The sequence below is a fragment of the Danio aesculapii genome, chromosome 14, assembly GCF_903798145.1.
Source record: "Danio aesculapii chromosome 14, fDanAes4.1, whole genome shotgun sequence".
Taxonomy (NCBI): domain Eukaryota; kingdom Metazoa; phylum Chordata; class Actinopteri; order Cypriniformes; family Danionidae; genus Danio; species Danio aesculapii.
In genome coordinates, this window is record NC_079448.1 from 21,167,188 (window position 1) to 21,188,246 (window position 21,059).

The following is a 21,059-nucleotide window of genomic DNA, read 5'->3' on the forward strand; positions in this document are numbered from 1 at the left end:
ACTGTAATCAGGGGTCGCCACAGCAGAATGAACCACCAACTTATCCAGCATATATTTTATGCAGCGGATGCCCTTCCAGCAGCAACCCAACACTGGGAAATTTTGTGGCATCACGAAAACAAATAAATTGTAAATTGATACATACTGTACACAAATTGCAAGCAAAAATTCACATTTGTGTGATTTTTGTTTGTTTGTTTGTTTCTTTCTTTTTTTAGTCTTTATTCTGTAGCATCATAAAAAACTCATATGCAAATTTCCATATGCACTCAGAATTGAAAGGAAAATTCAATATTGTGAGACAAAAATGGTTTTGTTTTTTTCTAACTTTATTCTGTGGCATAATGAAAAAAATATATATTATTATGAAAAATATTTCGATTTACACACACATTCAGAATTGCAATGAAAAAGTCAAAATTGTGAGATAAAAAAGAAAAAATAGATACAGTACCTACTGAATTGTAAGGAAAGGTCAAAATTGTGTAAGGAAAATTTTGTCTGTTTCTGTGGAATCAAACTAAAATAATCATGAAAAGAAATTATTTAAATAAATGCAAAATCTCAGAACTGTAGGATAAATATAAACTGTTTTGTTTTCTCTTTCTCTTTCTCTCTCTTTTGTGTGGCAGAAGACTTTAACGCATAACTGCCTTAATGGCGTATTAAACCGATTAACTTTCAACTCAACATTAAACACGTGTCCATTGATTTCCTCAAAGGTAATGGTCATTGCTATTCGCTGCCATAAGCGTTTTGACATGAAATGATCAAGGTGCTCCGTCAAACAAAAAAGAAAATCATTACAGCAAGAAGGATACTAGAACAACAAGTGATTTTACAGAGATCATAGCTGATGCATTGCATCTGGTAAATCACCTCTGTTGTAACTCACAAAACCTACATCGCTCAGCATTGGCAAAGCACGATTGTACAGGCTTTATACATTTTAGGTTTAGCTTTCTAATGCTGTCAGAGGAAAATCTTAACCCTCCATGTCAGCTAAATGTTGACACAGATCTATGCTGAATAAAAGAAACGCGATGCTGACGATGTTGAAAAAAGTTTTGAATGCGTGGAAAATGCCGTTGCCTGCAGGAAGCTTGCTAAAAATCCCAGATTCTGGCAGTGAATAAGTCATTTGAAGTACAGCTAATGTTTAAAAAAAGAGGCAAGAGCATTTCACAGCTCAAATTGAAACAGCTGGGGCTCTTACATAGGAGTTTGATTCCGTATACCTTGACTTTGAGGGAAAATCTGTCTGTCTTTTTTTTTTTTTTAAGCTGTGGTTTTGCTGAAAGTAGCTAATGTTGACAGTTTGATAGTGGCCCACGGTGGAAAATGCATTAAGTCTTTGTCATTTAGATGTTTGAGGAATTGCTTTGCAGTGTTCCAGTAGCTCTGCATGGCCCTGAGGTATAATTCACATTTGAATAGTAGAGCGCTGTACGAATCACAGTACATATACTTTGGCTCTAAATGCAGTAGGCTTATGGTTATGGAGATATTTGACATTTCTGAGAATTTTTAAATTATTATTTTTTTAGGATTGAACACGTATTGGAGATAACTAAAGTCATTAAAGTGGCAGCATATGTCTGCAATTTAATAAAAAAACTACTTTTTTTAGAAATGACAGTTGGTCAGAATAACAAATATTTGCTGTAATAAGAATCATGGTTATTGATTAATACTTTGATATTGTGTTGGCTGAAAATTAATAAAAAACATGGCATTTTTATTTATAAAAAATGCCATATTGTCTTTGGAAGATATTTCATCAGTAGTTTACAGGTTAAAAAATAAATTGCATTACATCTTTTAATGGGACTGTTTACATGCAAGACACAATTTACAATGAATGAATGAAAGGAAATAGGACATGGGTTAAGAATGAGAAATTTTCACCATACAAAAATGTGACTTAAAATTGCTGTAAAAATTTGCAATAAAAAAAACACATTATTTATTCATTCCGCTGAAGGCAAAGCAGCCAGTCTTGCAGTGTTTAGTGTCCTACATCATTTCAATAATCATTCTGATTTGCTCAATGAAAAATTATGTAATGGAATTTAAAAGTATGCAACTACCACTTTAAACGATCATTCATTAATTTTCCTTCGGCTTAGTCCCTTATTTATTAGACACCACAGCGGACTCATCACTTTAAACAAACAAACAAACAAACAAACAAACAAACAAACAAACTAAATAACAAAATAACAAAAACATATCTGGTGTAGCACATATTTATCCAATGGTTCAACCATAATTTTACCAATCAACAATAATAATAAATATTTTATTATGCAGTCTGCATGAAAATCACTTCAGCAGTCAATTTGTTGGATTCAAAACTAAGGTTTTGAACAACAGCAGCAGCCAAATCTTAATTTGCTCACAATCAGTTAATAGTAATGTGTGAAATTTTCTTCTGATAGTCTCAGTAATGCACATACTGTCACAGATATATTCAGAAAATTCACAATTTATAATTGTGATCAATCAATCAGTCAGTAAATCAGTCAGTCAGTCAGTCAGTCAGTCAAATAAATAAATGAATAAATAAATAAATAAATACATAAATAAATATTTTTGGTTAATAAAATGTAATAAATTAAACTTGGACACATCAATTCCCATGCTTGTAGACAGTGAACTGCATCTGGCATTTTATTGTATTTATCCCCCTATTAAAAGCATTTATTTCACTTCTATGCTAGTTCAGTAACATGGACTACTTCAATAGTTGTTTTTTCATTAACCTTAAGATTGAGCAAATTGAAACTGCAAATTAAAAACATACCTAATGAAAGTATCGATTTCACAAGAACTCCCATATATATCAAAAATCCCATGGAGATTTTTACACTCATATGAAGTTTTTTTTCCCATGCAATTAAAAAAAAGGAATATTTTGCAAAACTTAAGTAGTTTATTTTTAACATATACAAATGATTTAAATAAAGAGACTAAGCTGAAAAGAAGTCACATGATCATTTTTTTAAAAATATGACTATGCATTTAGTAGAAGAAACGGTCTCTCCTGATGATGCAGTAGAAGGCACTACAAGAGGCACTATTGCTCTTCACAAAAAATAAAATAAAATAAAATAAACCACAAGTCCAAAAACATGTGGTATAGGTGAATTGGGTAAGCTAAATTGAACATGGTGATGGATTGCAGATGGAAGGGCATCCGCTGTGTAAAACATTTGCAGGATAAGTTGGCGGCTCATTCCACTGTGGCGACCCCAGATTAATAAAGGAACTAAGCTCACATGAAAATGAATGAAATAAAATAAAATAACATAAAATTTAATTAAATTAAATTAAATGATTAATCAGTTTTGTTTTGTTTTTCAATTTGATTGGCATGTCTTTTACAAAAACACCGTATGCATGGCTGTTACTTAATACAGATTATATTGAAGTCAATCTCCCTAAAGGACAGGTTGAGGAATGAGCTGCAAAAGAACTTCAACACCTATTTTTACACCACTGCCTGTTAGATACCGTAAGTCTAAACGTAAGTCTAAGCAAAAACCAAACAATAAAGATGCTTTAAAGACAACAAGATGCTGTGAAGTACCATGTTATGGAAAAGCAATGTCTTTGCATTGCCTTGCTTCTGATCCAAGCATTAGGAAGGAGTGGATGAAATGTATTTTAATGAGGTTCCAGATGCATTAAAAAAATCTGTTCTTTGTTTACTTCATTTTACCAGATACTGTATTTGTTTCCAAACAAGACACAGTTACACAGTTTTTGTGGTTTCATTCTATATACATTCACAATGCATTATTTGAGAAATATGTTGCATAATAAAAAAAAAATAACTAAATGCTGAATTATTAATGATTGTTGAGTTGACCTTGTGTTCACAGTTTTAAGGAATAGCCATGTCAATAAAGGCTTTTTAATATTTATTTTCCACATTTTGCGAGTGCCTTGGACTTACTTTTGCTGTTTATTCTGATGAATCCCTTACCTTTAGAACACAGACACATTAATTAAGCTACCCCTGAGCACTTTTTGTTTGATTTAGATTTTTAAGACACATACTATTCATTCAAAGTTACAATCCACTTCTTCTTTTGTTATTTTAATTTTTTTATTTATCTATTTTATTACATTTTTTTCGATTTACAAGTCCCCGATGGGTCCACCAGTCAAGTTTACCCATTTTTTTAATCCCTTCACCCGGGGTGCACTTTTAGCTTATCTAAGCATAAATAATTGAATCCGTTAGTGGCTCACTCAAAAATGACCAAAGAGTTTAGATAATTTTCCTATTTAAAACATGACTCTACTGTAGTTTCTGTACTAAAAAATTAAAAGTTGCTAATTTCTTGGTTGATATGGATAGGAACTATACTCATTATAGTATATTATATTATAGTATGGTATAGTATAGTATAGTATAGTATAGTATAGTATAGTATAGTATAGTATAGTATAGTATAGTATAGTATAGTATAGCAACGTACGGCTTAAAAACTGCTATTTTCTGTCAATAACTTGACCACCTGATTTGCATGATGTACACACCTTGCAGACATCTGTGAGAGACTTGTTCCACCACCGCTCCATCAACTGATGTATAATAATTTGATGTATTCAACCAGCAAACCAACCAACCTTTTCCATTCAGAGAATTACATATATTAATATTTCCTATAAACCAAACCATCCATTAGTATCCAATTATATCAGTTGCAATAGAAGAAGCAGATCCAAGTAGGTCACTAATGGGATCAAAGCAGAGATTCATCTGACACTGGTGTCTTTGCAGGAATCCGTCTTGCATTCTCTACACTGAAAAAAAAAATATTCAAAGATAATTCCTTGGATTAACTCAATTTTTTTATGTTAAGGGGTTGTAAACAATTTATTTGGGCTGAATTTAAACAAAAAAAATTAAGTTGAACATGTCTCAATTTAATTTGTTTGTTTAAATTCAACACAAATAAATTGTTTGCAACAGTTTTGCATGCAACACTTTTTTTCAGTGTACTCATTAATCACCACGAAAGCCATCTGCTCTGGATACAGGCTGGATTAACGATTATGTGAACCTGAGATAAGGAAAAACAGACAGACTAACATGAGTGTAGATACTATGAAAATACAGTGTATTATACAGTAAGTGTTCCATGATCTGATTGCCCTGATTAACGCAGCCTAACAATCCTTTAGAGGATTTGCATTGCAAAGTTATGTGTTCGTGTATGATATTACAAAGAGATGTGTCTTTGGTCTAGATTTAAACTGAAAAAGTGTGTCTGCCTCCTGAACTGTGCTAGGAAGGTTGTTCCAGAGTTTATGTGCCAGATATGAGAAGGATCTGCTGCCTACAGTCAATTTTGATTTTGTTGGAATAATCAGTTTTCCAGAATTAACTGAACATAGTAGGCATTAGGGGCTGAAATATACAACATAGGCTCATTCTGAAAAAGTAGCCATATGTTTCTGAAGATTGTGAATTATGAAGCCATAATAGGTCAATCAATACAATTGGTTTGGTTTAGGGAAGAAGGATGGTGGGTCAGTCGATCGGTCAGTAAGTCAGTCAAACAGTCAGTCTAGAGCGGCCTCTGGTGGGTTTATGCGAGAACAGCAGGCGCGAATGGCTCTCGCGAGAGAAATTTGAGATCTGAAAAAACACGCACAGAGGTCTCTGGTGGATTCGCGGAAGCAAAAACTGCAAAAAAAAAAAAAAAAAAAAAAAACACAGCTCCTGGGACGTTTTTGTCGATCTCCAGAAATGTATATAGAGGTATGTTTCAGAATGAGCCTGGGTTGGAAATATACCAGGAGCTCACTCAAGTATGAGAGAGCATTTAAAATGATGATTTAGAATGAAAGAGCATGCACACATTTTGCCGGCATTTTGTCGAAATGCAATAGAGTAAAAGGTTTAGAGATAAAGTATTACGTACAGTTGATGTCAGAATTATTAGCCCCCCTTTGATTTTTACAGTATGTCTGATAATATTTTTTCTTCTGGAGAAACTCTTATTTGTTTTATTTCAGCTAGAATAAAAGCAGTTTTAAAATTTTTAATAACCATTTTAAGGTCAAAATGTTTTGCCCCTTTAAGCTATTTTTTTCGATAGTCTACAGAACAAACCATCATTATACAATAACTTGCCAAATTACCCTAACCTGCCTAGTTAACCTAATTAATCTAGTTAAGCCTTTAAATGTCACTTTAATCTGTATAGAAGTGTCTTGAAAATATCTACTAAAATATTATGTACTGTCATCATGGCAATGATAAAATAAATAAGTTATTAGAAATTAGTTATTAGAACTTTTATGTTTAGAAATATGTTGAAAAAAGGTCCCACTTTATATTAAGTGGCCTTAACTAATATGTACTTAAAGTGAAAATAATAATTTGTTACAATATACTTATTGTGTAAATGCATGTATTTACTGTGTACTAATGCTTGATTAAATACCTGAATGTAATTACATCTGTAATTAATTTCAGTAATTACATTTGTAAATGCACTGTTGACCATGCCTTACACCTTAACCCACCCTTAAACCTACCCATACCACCAAACCTGTCCACCAAATCCCTACCCCTATCCCAACTCAAGAGCACCACAAGTGTTCTAAAATACATTATGAAAGCAGTAAGTACATTGTATTTATTTTTTTGATGTAAGTACATGGTAGTTAAGGACACTTAATATAATGTGGGACCTGAAAAAAAAATATTATCTCCGTTAAACAGAAAATGGGGGAAAAAATAAACAGAGGGGCTAATAATTCAGTGGGGGCTAATAATTCTGACTTCAACTGTATAAATACTTTTTTTTACATCTATCAATATGATTGTTGGATTGACTTATTGCCAAGAAACAATTTTAGTCATATAAACACATATATCTGTGTTTATGTATATGTAGGTGTTGATGTATAAATCTTTTCTGTTTGTATCAAATTTGTACCAAATAATACAAATCTACAATGCAAACCAGGCTGATCATGTTTTTACTACCTTTCTCTGGCTCTGAGAATTATAGTTGCATTGGATTTCATTTGATTTGAGCTTTTATGTTGACATTAAAGAAAGAAAAAAAAATATTTGGCCTGTATTTCTCTTCACTCCTGATATGCACAGTCACGCACTATCCTTCACTTGGGGGTATGTTTATTTTAGTCGGATTGCTCAAGACTTCAGTAATTCGCCTCAGTCTGCCTTTCTCTGCATGTAGGCCAACATAGAAAGCCTGGTGACATCAGTCCTTCCATGTTAATCAGCCTTTCTCCCCCAGAGGAGCCAGCAGTCACAGATGATGGTTCAGATTTCATGAGGATCGATAGGGGCCCGGACTGTGTTAGCATCCGTGTCAGAAACGCTAGTCATTGGACTGCAGCTGACCACTGTGCCCTGGAGGACTCGGCAACCCTCTATAATACGTCCTTCTGGAAGAACGCAAAAAGAAGCGCAAGACTGTCTTTTGTTCTTTCACATATCTCATGCTCACTTTCTCTCTAGCCATCATGGCCACAGTCATTTGTCTATTTAAGGCCAGTCAAATAAAGACTAGACTGTCATTTTCCCTAAATGGTAAATCATGAGCTAATGTGTTTTCAATGCGAGACTGTTTTATTGCAGCCAGCCAAGCCAGTGAACGGTTGAGGGATGACATCAATTCCCATTCGATGGTTGGTGTGGGCTCTTTCATAAGATATATTTGGCATCAGCAGTCATTTGTCTTGAAGCACATGCTCATTTCATACTTTGATGCACATATAGGACATCTGCGACTTGGTACATATGTGGGAAATTAAATCAAATCTGAATTTTGAACACATTACTTTTTTGTCTTGAGGCATAACTAGGAAAAATTTTAAGTAAACTAACTTTAGCTTGCCGACTAACAAGATATATTGCAATTTTTATTTGATTAGATTTTTTATGAGAAGTTAGAAATGTACTTTTCCATTTCAGGCATTTTTTTAAAATAAACTTCTAGAAACAAACAAAATGTCATCAACAGCCTATTGTTATTATTTATTTATTTATTTATTTACTATTATAATTTTATGTCGTTTTCACACTAAATTTATGTAATAAATATATACAATTTGTCTGCAATGGCAACATAAAAAAGAAAGTTGAAATAAAAAAAATATTATTATTATTACTACTATTTAAATTATTATTATTATTACTATTATTATTATTATTAATCAATTATTTATTTTAGTATTTATTTATTTATTCATTATTTATTCGATTTTTGGTTGTTTTCACACAAAATTTATGTAATAAATATATATGATAGTTGTCGTTTTTTATGTGTAGTGGCAACATGAAAAAAACGTGGAACCATTTTAAAATTATTATTATTATTATTATTATTTATTTTATTTTTTTTATTATTATTATTATTATATTAGCTTGGCCTTATTATTATATTAACTTGGAACAATTAAAAAATGCATAAACAGTAAATGCATTTATTATTATTGTTATTATTATTCCAGGAGGCCTACTCCCAGTGGGACATGCCTGGAACACCTCCTTAGATGACCAGGTCAGATCACCACCTCAGCTGACTACTCTCAATGTGGAGGAGCAGCGGCTCTCCGAGCTCCCCCAAGGTAACAGAGCTCCTCACCCTATCTATAAGGGTGTACCTGTCACATTGTGAAGGAAACTAATTTTGGCTGCTTGCTTCCAAGATCTTTTCTTTGCTTCCAAGACAAAGCTCATGACTATAAGTGATAAACTCCTCCTTTACCACAACAGACCTTTTTACCTCTGCCGCTGCACCAATCCGCCTGTCAATCTAACATTCCATCCTTTTCTTACTCGTGAAGAAAAACCCCAAGATACTTAATAATAATAATAATAATAATAATAATAATAATAATAATAATAATCATCAATAATAATTCCTTACATTTATATAATGCTTTTCTGGACACCCAAAGCACTTTTACACATTTGGGGGGATATCCTCATCGACCATCAGCATCCACCTGGATGAAACCAATACTCCTCCATTAGGAGGCCCTGATGGACAGAAGCCAGTAGGCAAATTTGGCCAGGATCCTGGGGTTAAACCCCTACTCTTTTTCGAAGGACATCCTAGGATTTTTAACAACCACAGAGAGTCAGGACCTCGCTTTCACGTCTCATCTGAAAGACGGCACTCACTGAGCAGTATAGAGTCCAATATTCTGGGGCGTTAGGACCAGCACAGACCACAGGTTGAGCGCACCCTGCTGGCCTCACTAACACCACTTCCGGCAGCAACCTAGCTTTCCCATGTGGTCTCCAATCCAGGTACTGATCGGACGCAGCCCTGCTTAAAGCTATGGTCAAACTGGGCATTGTGTGTGCGAAATTCTGTCGTTCGGCGCTGCGAAAAGGGGCGGGATTTAACAAGATGATTAGACATTTAAAAAAGCGAGCGATTGGTCCATGTTTTAAATTTCTGTCCGGAGAGGTCCTGTTTTGATCCTCGATTGGTCTCACGCAGTCAAGCGATGCGATTTTGCAGGTCAGAGTTCACCAAGCTTGAACTTTGCACTGCAGCAACATGCGAAACTTGACGCATGACCTTGCGTTTCCGGTCTGACACATTCGCATCATGGAAGTCTATGGGAGGAAAAGCCCAGTGTGACCGCAGCTTAACTTCAGTGGGTGACCATGTGAGAGTTGTACCTGAACATCTCCACCAGGGGTAAGGACTTTCCTCCAACCTGGAGAAACGCTGGAGGGGCTAATTATTATTATTATTATTATTATTATTATTATTCATTCACTCATTTTCTTTTTGGCTTAGTCCCTTTATTTATCAGGGATTTGCAAAGCGTAATGAACTGCCAACTTAAGCATATGTTTTATGCCATGGATATCCTTCCTGCTACAACCCAGTACTGGGAAACACCCATACACTCTCACCTTCAAACAGATACACTACGGACAATTTAGTTCATTCAGTTCACCTATGCTGAATGTCTTTGGACTGTGAGGGAAACCGGAGCACCTAGAGGAAACCGCAAACACAGGGAGAACATGCAGACTCCACACAGACACACCGACTAAGCCAGCCTGGGCTCAAACCAGCAACCTTCTTGCTGTGAGGTGACAGTGCTAACCACTGAGCCACCTTGCCACCCTATATTATCATTATTATCAACAGCATCATCATTTAGACTGTAGCATGCACTTTTGATTACCTACTTGACATTTTGTAGTTGGTATCATAGCAAGCTCCTTTAAAACTATAGCTCTTTCGACACTGCTCAGCAGAATGACAAAAAGGCAATACGTACTTGCTGATAGACCACAACAAAACCCACCCGTTCTTTAAAACTGATAAGCACAGCCAGACATCCATACATCTGCATGTATAAGATACAGCCAGAGCAGCGAATGTGCGGCATTGTGGATTGAGGCCATTTGTCAGGTAAAGAGAATCATCCGTCCAACTGCTGCCTTTGAAGCGAGACAAGGAGAAGGATTAGATGTATCCCTGTCTACTGCAAAACCCACTTATTTCATGCTCCCTTACAGCCACCTTGAACACATTGCTGCATAACAAATGGCCAGGCCACCTCATGAATGTGAAAAGGATTTAAGGGGTTTTATGTATGAGTATTTACTGAAGGGCGAACCAGGCAAGAATGTGAAAAGTTCAAGGTAATGTAGTAAGTTCAAGTGTCAGTTGTGATTGTTGGGGTGTGAGTCTAATATTGAACCACCTGTGTTGTTTACCAGTCTTTACATACATAAGAGAGAAGTCTACAGTGATAGTTAGTATGTTTAATTACACACTTTTATTAAAAGTTAGGTAGGATTGTCAAAGACACAGTTGTCAAATCCAGCTCCTGGAGGGCCGCAGCTCTGCATAGTTTAGATCCAACCCTGAAGATCTGCTCTAAATGTAAAACTAAGTAAAATGACTAAATACTGAAAGTGTAAAGCCTGCAGCCCACAACAAAGGTGGAAAGTTATTGCGTATCATAATTATTAAACCTTTTACTACAAATTTTATGTAATTTTGCTCACATTAATTATTAAATATTAATCGGATGATTTCAAGGATCGATAGATCAGTCCTTCACAACGCACGCAGCGATCTCAGATCAGTTCATCTAGACATTTTAATCTGATTCGCGAACCTGTTTGAAGAATCAAATTAGCCAGAGATCAGTTATCTAGATTAAAAGATCCAGCATCTGTCAAATCATTTAAGATCATTTAAGGGATGTACGAAGAACGGACCCCGGGACTGCCTCAAAGCAGCTTTTTCTCAATGTAAAAAATAAATAAAAATATATTGTCATGAAGCTATTTATGTCAACAATTCCTGTTAAACATGCTAGGCATGCATATTATTTGCATTTATAGAACTTTTGTGTGAGTGGTGGATGCGCAGTGCCTTTTTTATCAACATATACATGTTAACAAATTGGTGTATTTACACTGGGAGGAGGATCACTGAAACAATGGTTTTATCATTGAGCTTGTTTTTACTGTACAGCTCATGTGAACATTGACAAAATATGCTCTGCTCATATTTACAGTATGAAATTGGTGAAAAGGAGACCATAATGTTTAACCAACGTTTTTCTTATTAATGACTAAACATTACCAAGTGATCTCCCTAAACAAAACTGTCCTATGAGTTACATTAGGAATTTTACGCATCCACAACATTTATCTCTTCGCTCTCAAAATTGGCAGATATTGTCAAATCTGTGGCTGCTTCATTAAACCTTGCTAATACAAGGTTGGACCCACTTTTACCTTTAAGACATTCTATAATTGATAAAATTAATAAATTCATAAATTTAAATTTTTTAGTCAAAAAAAAAAAAAAAAAAAGAATATATATATATATATATATATATATATATATATATATATATATATATATATATATATATATATATATATATATATATATATACACATTTTTTTTGCTTGTGCAATATATATATATAACTCAAACTACTTATTTAAAAATAAAACAAATATAAAATAAAATAAAACAATTCTTAAGATTTCATTGGGACAACTTTTTTTAATGTTCAATCCACATAAATTTGTTAAAAGTTAAGTTAACTTAATAAATTTGTGTTGGGACAACAATAATGAATTGTGTGGAACCCTGCATTTTTTACAGTGTAGAGAAGGTTGTGGTTCCTCAACACCCCTCTTGGTTGTCTTTTGTGTTCATTCACTGTTTACCAATCTTTTATTGTATGAATATTTCAAGTGTGCCAGTGTGGACAGGAGTTAACAAGGGTAACCTTAGCATACTCTTCTGCTGCTGTAGCTCATCTGTTTCAAAGCTTGTGTTGAGTGTTCAGAGATGCTCTTCTGCTCTGTTCTTTTATTAGCGTTAAGTCCTCAGCTACTTCAAACAGTTATTTTGGTCTTTGTTTGAGGGCAAATATAATTTTGAAAAGGCTGAGTGATGGTATACTGCACATATGTCAAAGCCTGTTCCTGGAGAACCGGATCTCTGCATAGTTTAATTCCAACCCTAATTAAACACACCTGATCAAACTAATTGAGTCTTTAAAAAACTACAGGTAAGTGTGTTAAAGCAAGGTTGGAACTAAACTGTGCAAGGCCGTCCAGGAACTGGCTTTGACACCTGTGGTAAACATGGTTGTAAATATGTTGTACTGCTTAAGTGTATTGTTAAATACAACAATGGTGGCTAAGAGAGTATAAGAATTTCATGAACATGTGGCAAACAGCCTTCTCCAGAAGAAGCACCCCCACGGCACGTCACAATGCTTTTCCATTTGCTGCGGACAGACACTGAGTGGATCAATGTTTAGAACTATAAGATGTGGTGCGGCACTGTTGTGCTTCTTGTTGTGAGTCTTTAAAATCTTTCCATTCATGTGCGAATACATCTGTACCAGCTCTACTTGACCCTTCATTTTATTCAGATTGCTAGCATTGCTGGGTAACACTTTATTTTAATTGTCCATTTGCATGTTAGTAGACTGACTATAAGAAACTTTGCTACTACATGTCAATTTACACTAACCCTAACCCCAATCCCAACCTAATAGTCTACTTATAATCTAATTAGAATTAGTTGGCATGTAGACGCGATGTAAATTAATTTTAAAAAAACTAATCATCAAAATAAAGTGTGACCAATTGCAGTTGTTGTGATGCATGTTGCTGTTTTATGTTGTTGCGCTGGATGTTTTTCTCCAGTCTCTCTATGAACCCTGTGGATACAAAGTAGGCAGAGTTCATAGGACAAATTCGCAATAGCGTAAACTAATGATAGCCCAATGTTTAGGAGCCCAATGTTTGCTGAACTGTTTAGAACTGCTAAAACAAGCTTAAAAAGAACTTTGTGTTGGATGGAATTTGTTTTGAAATTTCAGTTCTTTTTCTGATTTTGGTTTAAAGTATACCTGGGCTTATCGACTGTCGACTAGTTTGAACCAGTCTGGTCATTCTAGTCTGGTATCAACATAGAATTTTCACCCCACAGAACTGATAGATATTTTCTCTTTTTCAAAACATTGTCAGTGGATCAGCAGTTTCTGAAGTCCAAAAAAAAAAAAAAAAGTCAAGCCAGGTTCAAAGTCACTTAAATCACGTTTTTTCCAACATTCTCATGCTTGGTTTGAACTTCTGGAGTCCATCCTGACTATGCCTAAATGTTTTGATCTTCTGCCATATGATTGGCTGGTATAAAAGTGGTCAAGGAATGTATATTATTGTATATGTATATATGTTGTTTTCAATCACGTGGTTCTAGCCAAATTCAGATGCAGGGCAGGAAATTAAAAAAATGAATGGGAGACAGAGGAAAGTCTGTATTTTTGCAATTTATACCATATTTCAAAGGAGATATAAATAAAAAATAACCACATATGTTGTGCATGATCCTTACAAAGTGAAGAGGCCGAATTTTTTTACTGAACTAAAACATATTTGCCTGCCGAGGCGGTAGATACTGTATAAAATATTATTTTACATAAAAAATACTATAGTACATACTATAGTGTTTGGAAGAATACTATAGATAATTACTTGAAGTAAACTGTCATAGTAATTATATTGTTGCTGTGGTACAACTCAGTGGTAGTAATAAACAAATTATTCAATAGGCTTCTGTTTTTTCCCCTTGCGGATATCTTACAGACATCACGAAATAACAGATAAAAGCATACAAAAGCGTGGACGAATAGTCTACATTATATCATTAATTTATTTTTGTGAGGGGGAATGAACTTAATGAACTTACCATCAATAAACATTCACTGCTGCTGCACATCTCGATGTTCATGTTATAGTTGTTTATTCTACTGAAACACCATTAAAAACATGGATTATTGCAAAACAAGACAGGGTACGTTATTTATATTCTCCTGGCTTTTATAGAAGTGTGGTGGTGTTTGTATCTGGTTAATGTAACACATTAACATAAAATACACATAGTGTGGCCTTTATATAATAATTATTGGTGCTATCAAACAAATCATCATGTTCAAAATCAATTTGTACACATGGATGAATTGAATAAATGTTTATTACATGCAGCCTTTTCTTCCGTTTTTCAGCTAAAGTTCAGTTTCTTTAACTTTTTCCCCTTTGTGAGCAAAATCTTTTGGAAGTCTATTTGCATTTATCATTTTGGTCGATTTAAACAATTATAAGCAACATAAAACAGAAACAAATTGATGTTCTGATAGCGATTCCTGTGTAGAAGAATCACTTCTTGCCCTCCATCTGAGTCTCGCGCGTCATCAATGAAGTCATGTAAAATCAGCCTATTATTTCATGACCACACTCTCTTTAGCCTGTCCATCCATTCCTATTTTAGAATATCCAAAAACAAAAGAAAAGTTAAAATGAAATGAACTGATTTTGCTTGCTAGCGAAAGAAAGAACCCCCTCTTTATCCAGAGGTCAGGTTCCCTTCTAAACTGACATGAGATATACTGATAGAGGACAATCTCTCTGGTCGTGCAAATGTCATCACATTCCCATCATTGTTTTCCAAGCGGCTTCGGCCACCTGAACCTACAGTGACATTTGGCAGCGGCTCAGATCGCCCTGCTGTCTTTTGCCAGGCTTATCGGCATGCTACGCTCGCTGCAACCAATTATAGTGACACAAGTGACTTTCACGACCTAGTGCGCCCAGCATGTTGAACACTAAATTTAAATTATTCACCCAGTAAGAGCTTGATTGACTCGTCTTTGGCCGTATGCCTTGCAGAGTAATGTTCCTCCCACCCCTCTTGCTTTCAGACTGGGATTAGCTTTTCAGATGTGTCTGTTAGCTGTTGTCACCCACTTGTTGATTTTGTTGTGCCGATTCACTTGCTCTTTAACTAGGGGCTAATGCATATCAGCTTGGGAATCCAGCTGGAAATTGGCCAAACTTTGGCCGTCTCGTGGGATTCAGTGTGACATTAGCCACTAATTAGATTTCGTCCTGGTAATTACAGCCAACTTTTAGCCCAACTAAAGAATATATCTTTGCTGTGGAAGTGAATAGACTGAGCTGCAAAAATTATGCTCAGCTCTACTGGACAAACATTAACTAAGTAGGCTAGAGAAATGTGACTTTATTTATTAATTAATTAATTTATTTATTTATTTTCTGATTATGCTAGCAGTGATAATGCATTTAGAATTTAGCTTGGCATGATTTCTGTGATAGAAGAATAGAAAAATACAGATAAAATTCAGTTTATATATATAACAAATATTGTCAGATACTTTTAAAGCAATAAGCATGTGATTTGCTTATTTAGCCGCTATGCTTCACACCACTAAATTTTACCCGTTTGTTTTTTTTTATTTCCTTTAAATTTAGCATGCTTATATATATAGTACAGTGCACAGAATGGAGTGCACCGCTTTTTGAAATGAATATTTTTAGCCATTTTAATAAACAGTTATTTTAATTACCATCTTAAGGAACAGAAAAAATAATACATTTCAATTCAAATAGAATACAAAATTCATTCATTCATTCATTAATTCAACCACTTTTCTGGGGCTGGGTCACAGGGGCAGCACTCTGAGGAGAGAACCCCAAACTTCCCTCTCCCTAGAAACTTCCTCCAGCTCCTCCGGGGGGATCCCAAAGCGTTTCTAGGCCAGTCGAGAGACATAGTCCCTCCAGCGTGTCTTGGGTCTTCCCCGAGCCTTCCTCCCGGTGGGACATGCCTGGAACACCTCCCTAGGTAGGCGTCCATGAGGCATCTGAAACAGATGCCCGACCCACCTTAGCTGACTTCTCTCGATGTGGAGGATTAGCGGCTCTACTCTAAGCTCCTCCCCGGTGATAAAGCTCCTCGTGCTATTTATAAAGGTGCGCCCTGCCACCCTGCGAAGGAAACTCATTTAGGTCGCTTTATCCAAGATCTTGTCCTTTCAGTTATGACCCAAAGCTCTTGACTATAGGTAAGAGTAGGAGCGTAGATTGTCCGGTATTGAAAGCTTTGCCTTTTGGCTCAGTTCTTTCTTCACCACGATAGACCAATACATTAAACGCATTACTGCTGCCACTGCACCAATCCAACTGTCAATCTCACATTCCGTCCATTCCTCACTTGTGAACAAAACCCCAAGATACTTGAACTCATCCGCCTGGGGTAAGGACTTTCCTCCAAACCATCTTTTTCCGGTGGAGCACCATGGCCTCAGACTTGGAGGTGCTGATTTTAATTTAATTTAATTTAATTTAATTTTCGGCTTAGTCCCTTTATTAATATGGGGTCGCCACAATGGATTTATGCAGCGGATGCCCTTCCAGCTTCAACCCATCACTGGGAAACATTCATATACTCTCATTCACACACATACACTACGGACAGCTGAGCCTACCCAACTCACCTATACCACATGTCTTTGAACTTGTGAGGGAAACCAGAGCACCCAGAGGAAACCCATGCGAACACGGGAAAACAAGCAGACTCCACACAGAAATGCCAACTGACTCAGCCGAGGCTCGAACCAGCAACATTCTTGCTGTGAGGCGATCGGGCTACTCACTGCACCACCGTGACGCCCCTATTTTATTCATAAGTAAAAAATTGAATAATAAATACAAAATAAAAAAAATATATATAAATGCCAAGCTACAAAATTTCAGCTACACATAGTTTTATGGTTCTCTTGACTTTTCATCTTTATTAAAATTTTATTTAATATTTTTTCCCTAACATATTTGTTAGGATGTACCAATTTTTGTCATTTGCTATTTTGTTATTGCAGTTATTAGAATAAGTACTGTATGTTGCTTTGCTTTTAATGTACTGTAAACGTATCATGCTTCATATCTACCATGCATACATACATACATACATACATACATACATACATACATACATACAGTACATAATAAATACAGGTCAGAATAAATACATACATACATATGAATATGTTCTGGAATCATATTTTTAAAACAATAATGCTTTGTCTTGTTTTTTTTAAGCTTATTTATTCTGATAGAAAATGGCATGAACCACTTTTCCACTCAGTAGTCATTTTAGTTATAAAAAAAAACAAAAACAAAAAAATCTGCATTTACATTTTGTGCTTCACAGAAATGTAAGAGTTTGGAAAAACATGAAGTGTTATTGAAGACAGAATTTTTTGTTTGGCAGGTGTTACGGAGATAAGATACGGGGGAAGGATCCAAATGCAAGTAAAAAGTTTATTTGACACAGTCAAAATAACTAGACAGGACAGGGAAAAATGAGTGAGAGAACGCGGGGTAAGGGTGGTAGCAACCGGGAGACAGACAGACGATAATCAGGTCCAGCAGACACTCCTCACAGTCCTGAACACAGACAGACATACATGAGCAAACACAACGAACTGACAAGGAAACATAGAACTGTTGCCCAGATATAGACCCACAAATGAACCTCAGCTGTCGAGCTAATCAAAACAGCTGAGTATCGGCATGACACGTGACCATAACAAATACACGTAGACAACCAAAACAAAACAAACCCACGTGACAAAACAGACGCTCCGGAAAGCGCACAAACCTGCAATCGTGACAGTACCCTTCCTCTTAAGAGCACCTCCTGGTGCTCCCAGAAGAGCTTACCTGGCGATTGTAATCATCGATAAGAGAGTGATCCAATATGTCCCTAGCAGGAACCCAACTTCTCTCCTCTGGACCGTAACCTTCCCAGTCCACCAAGTACTGAAATCCTCGCCCCCTCCGTCTCGAATCCAGAATGCGCTTAACCGAATAAACGGTCTCCCCATCTACGAGACGCGGCGGGGGAGGGACCGGTGTGGGCGAATTAATGGCCGCATGAAAAACGGGCTTTAATTTGGAAACATGAAACACGGGATGTATTCTCCTGTACGTTGGAGGAAGTTTGAGGCGGACTGCCACCGGACTAATGATCTTGATGACAGTGAACGGGCCAATAAATTTAGGTGCAAGTTTATTACATACGGAACGCAAGGGAATATTCTTGGTTGAAAGCCACACTTTTTGACCGACGACGTAAACGGGAGGCTTAGACCGGTGGCGATCGGCTTTAGCCTTGGTGCGCGCACCCACTTGGAGGAGGGTCTGTCTGGCCCTGTTCCAAGTGCGTCGACACCTCTGGACAAAGGCGTGGGCGGAGGGGACCGCGACTTCGGATTCCAGACTGGGAAAAGCTGGTGGCTGGTAACCTAAACTACACTGAAACGGAGTGAGGCCCGTGGCAGACACTGGTAATGAATTGTGTGCGTACTCCACCCAAGGGAGTTGCTGACTCCAAGAGGTGGGATTCTGGGAAACCAAACAACGTAACATGCGCTCGAGATCTTGGTTGGCCCTTTCGGTCTGTCCGTTACTCTGAGGATGGAAACCAGAAGAAAGACTTACAGTCGCCCCCAATAACCGACAAAATTCTCTCCAAAATTTAGAGACAAACTGAGGCCCCCTGTCAGAAACCACGTCCGTCGGGAGGCCATGAATGCGAAAGACGTGATTTATGACAGCATCCGCTGTCTCTCTGGCTGAGGGTAATTTGGGCAGAGGAATAAAATGAGTGGCCTTCGAGAACCGGTCCACTACGGTCAAAACAGCCGTATTGCCACCAGATGGCGGGAGACCTGTGACAAAATCTAGCGAAATGTGCGACCAGGGTCTCGAAGGCACTGACAGAGGATGAAGGAGTCCAGCGGGAGGTCGATTAGAAGTTTTATAAACAGCACAAACAGAACAGGCCAAAACAAACTCACGTATGTCCCGTGCCATAGCTGGCCACCAGAATCGCTGTTTAACCAAAAATATAGTACGACTCACCCCAGGATGACAAGCCACTTTGGAGGAATGCCCCCATCGAATGACGTCAGACCGAATCTCCTCCGGCACAAACAAGCGGCTGGGTGGGCATCCGGCCGGGGGCGTTACCCCATCCAGGGCTGTGCGAACCCTGCTCTCGATTTCCCATGTTACCGCAGAAATACAAATCTTCTGAGGAACGATGGGTTCAAGAGTCGTATTGCGCTCGGAAAAATCAAAAAGACGGGATAACGCATCGGGTTTGATGTTTTTAGAACCCGGTCGATAAGAGATGGTAAAGTCGAAACGTCCGAAAAATAATGCCCACCGAGCCTGCCTGGAGCTAAGTCGTTTGACGGACTTGATGTATTCAAGGTTCTTATGGTCGGTCCAAACGATAAAGGGAACCCCCGAACCCTCCAACCAATGACGCCACTCCTCCAAAGCGAGTTTGACAGCCAACAACTCCCTATTACCAATGTCGTAGTTACGTTCTGCGGGAGATAATCGGTGTGAAAAAAACGCGCAAGGATGAATTCTGTCGTCCGAGGATGCACGCTGGGACAGGATAGCGCCCACCCCCACCTCTGACGCATCAACCTCCACCACAAACTGCCGGGAGGGATCAGGAGTCACCAGAATGGGGGCTGAAACAAAGCGGCCCTTTAATTTTGTGAATGCAGCCTGTGCTGCACTCGACCACCTGAAGGGAGTCTTGGAGGAGGTTAAGGACGTCAGAGGGGCGGCGAGCTGGCTGAAATTGCGAATAAAACGCCGGTAAAAATTGGCGAAGCCCAGAAATCTCTGCAGGGCCTTACGAGACTCCGGAATTGGCCAATTCACCACAGCCTGAATTTTCTCTGGATCCATGCGCACCCCCTCGACCGACACAATGTGTCCTAGAAATGGAACAGACTGTGCATGGAACACGCATTTCTCCGCCTTGACAAAAAGCCCATTCTCTAGCAGCCTCTGAAGCACTCGCCTGACGTGCTGCACATGTTCCTGGAGAGAACGGGAAAAAATCAGAATGTCATCCAGGTAGACATAAATAAACTGATCTATCATATCTCGCAACACATCATTAACGAGTGCTTGGAAAACTGCGGGGGCGTTGGAAAGTCCAAAAGGGAGAACACAATATTCAAAATGACCCCTGGGGGTTTTAAATGCAGTTTTCCATTCATGACCCTGCTTAATGCGAACCAAATGATATGCGTTGCAGAGATCTAATTTCGTGAAAAAAGATGCCCCTTGCAGACGCTCGAATGCTGAAGACATCAGCGGCAAAGGATATGTATTCTTCACCGTGATGTTGTTCAGCCCTCGATAATCAATGCAAGGTCGAAGAGACCCATCTTTCTTTTTCACGAAAAAGAACCCCGCCCCCGCCGGTGAAGAAGAAGGGCGAATGATCTTAGCCGCTAGAGAATCAGAAATGTATTTCTCCATGGCCTCCCTCTCAGGAATGGAAAGAGAGTATAACTTGCCTTTAGGCGGAGATGTACCTGGCAACAAATCTATAGCACAGTCATAGGGACGATGAGGAGGCAGAGAAGCAGCCCGAGACTTACTGAACACTCTCTTCAGGTCAAGGTACTCACTGGGCACGTTTGACAGGTCCATGCGCTCCTCCTGAAACACAGAACAAGACACAGCAGAACGAGCAGACGAAAGACAACACTCATGACAGTTCTCACTCCACGAAAATATTGTATTCAGGCCCCAATTGATATGAGGTTTATGGAGCACCAACCAAGGATGCCCTAAAACCACC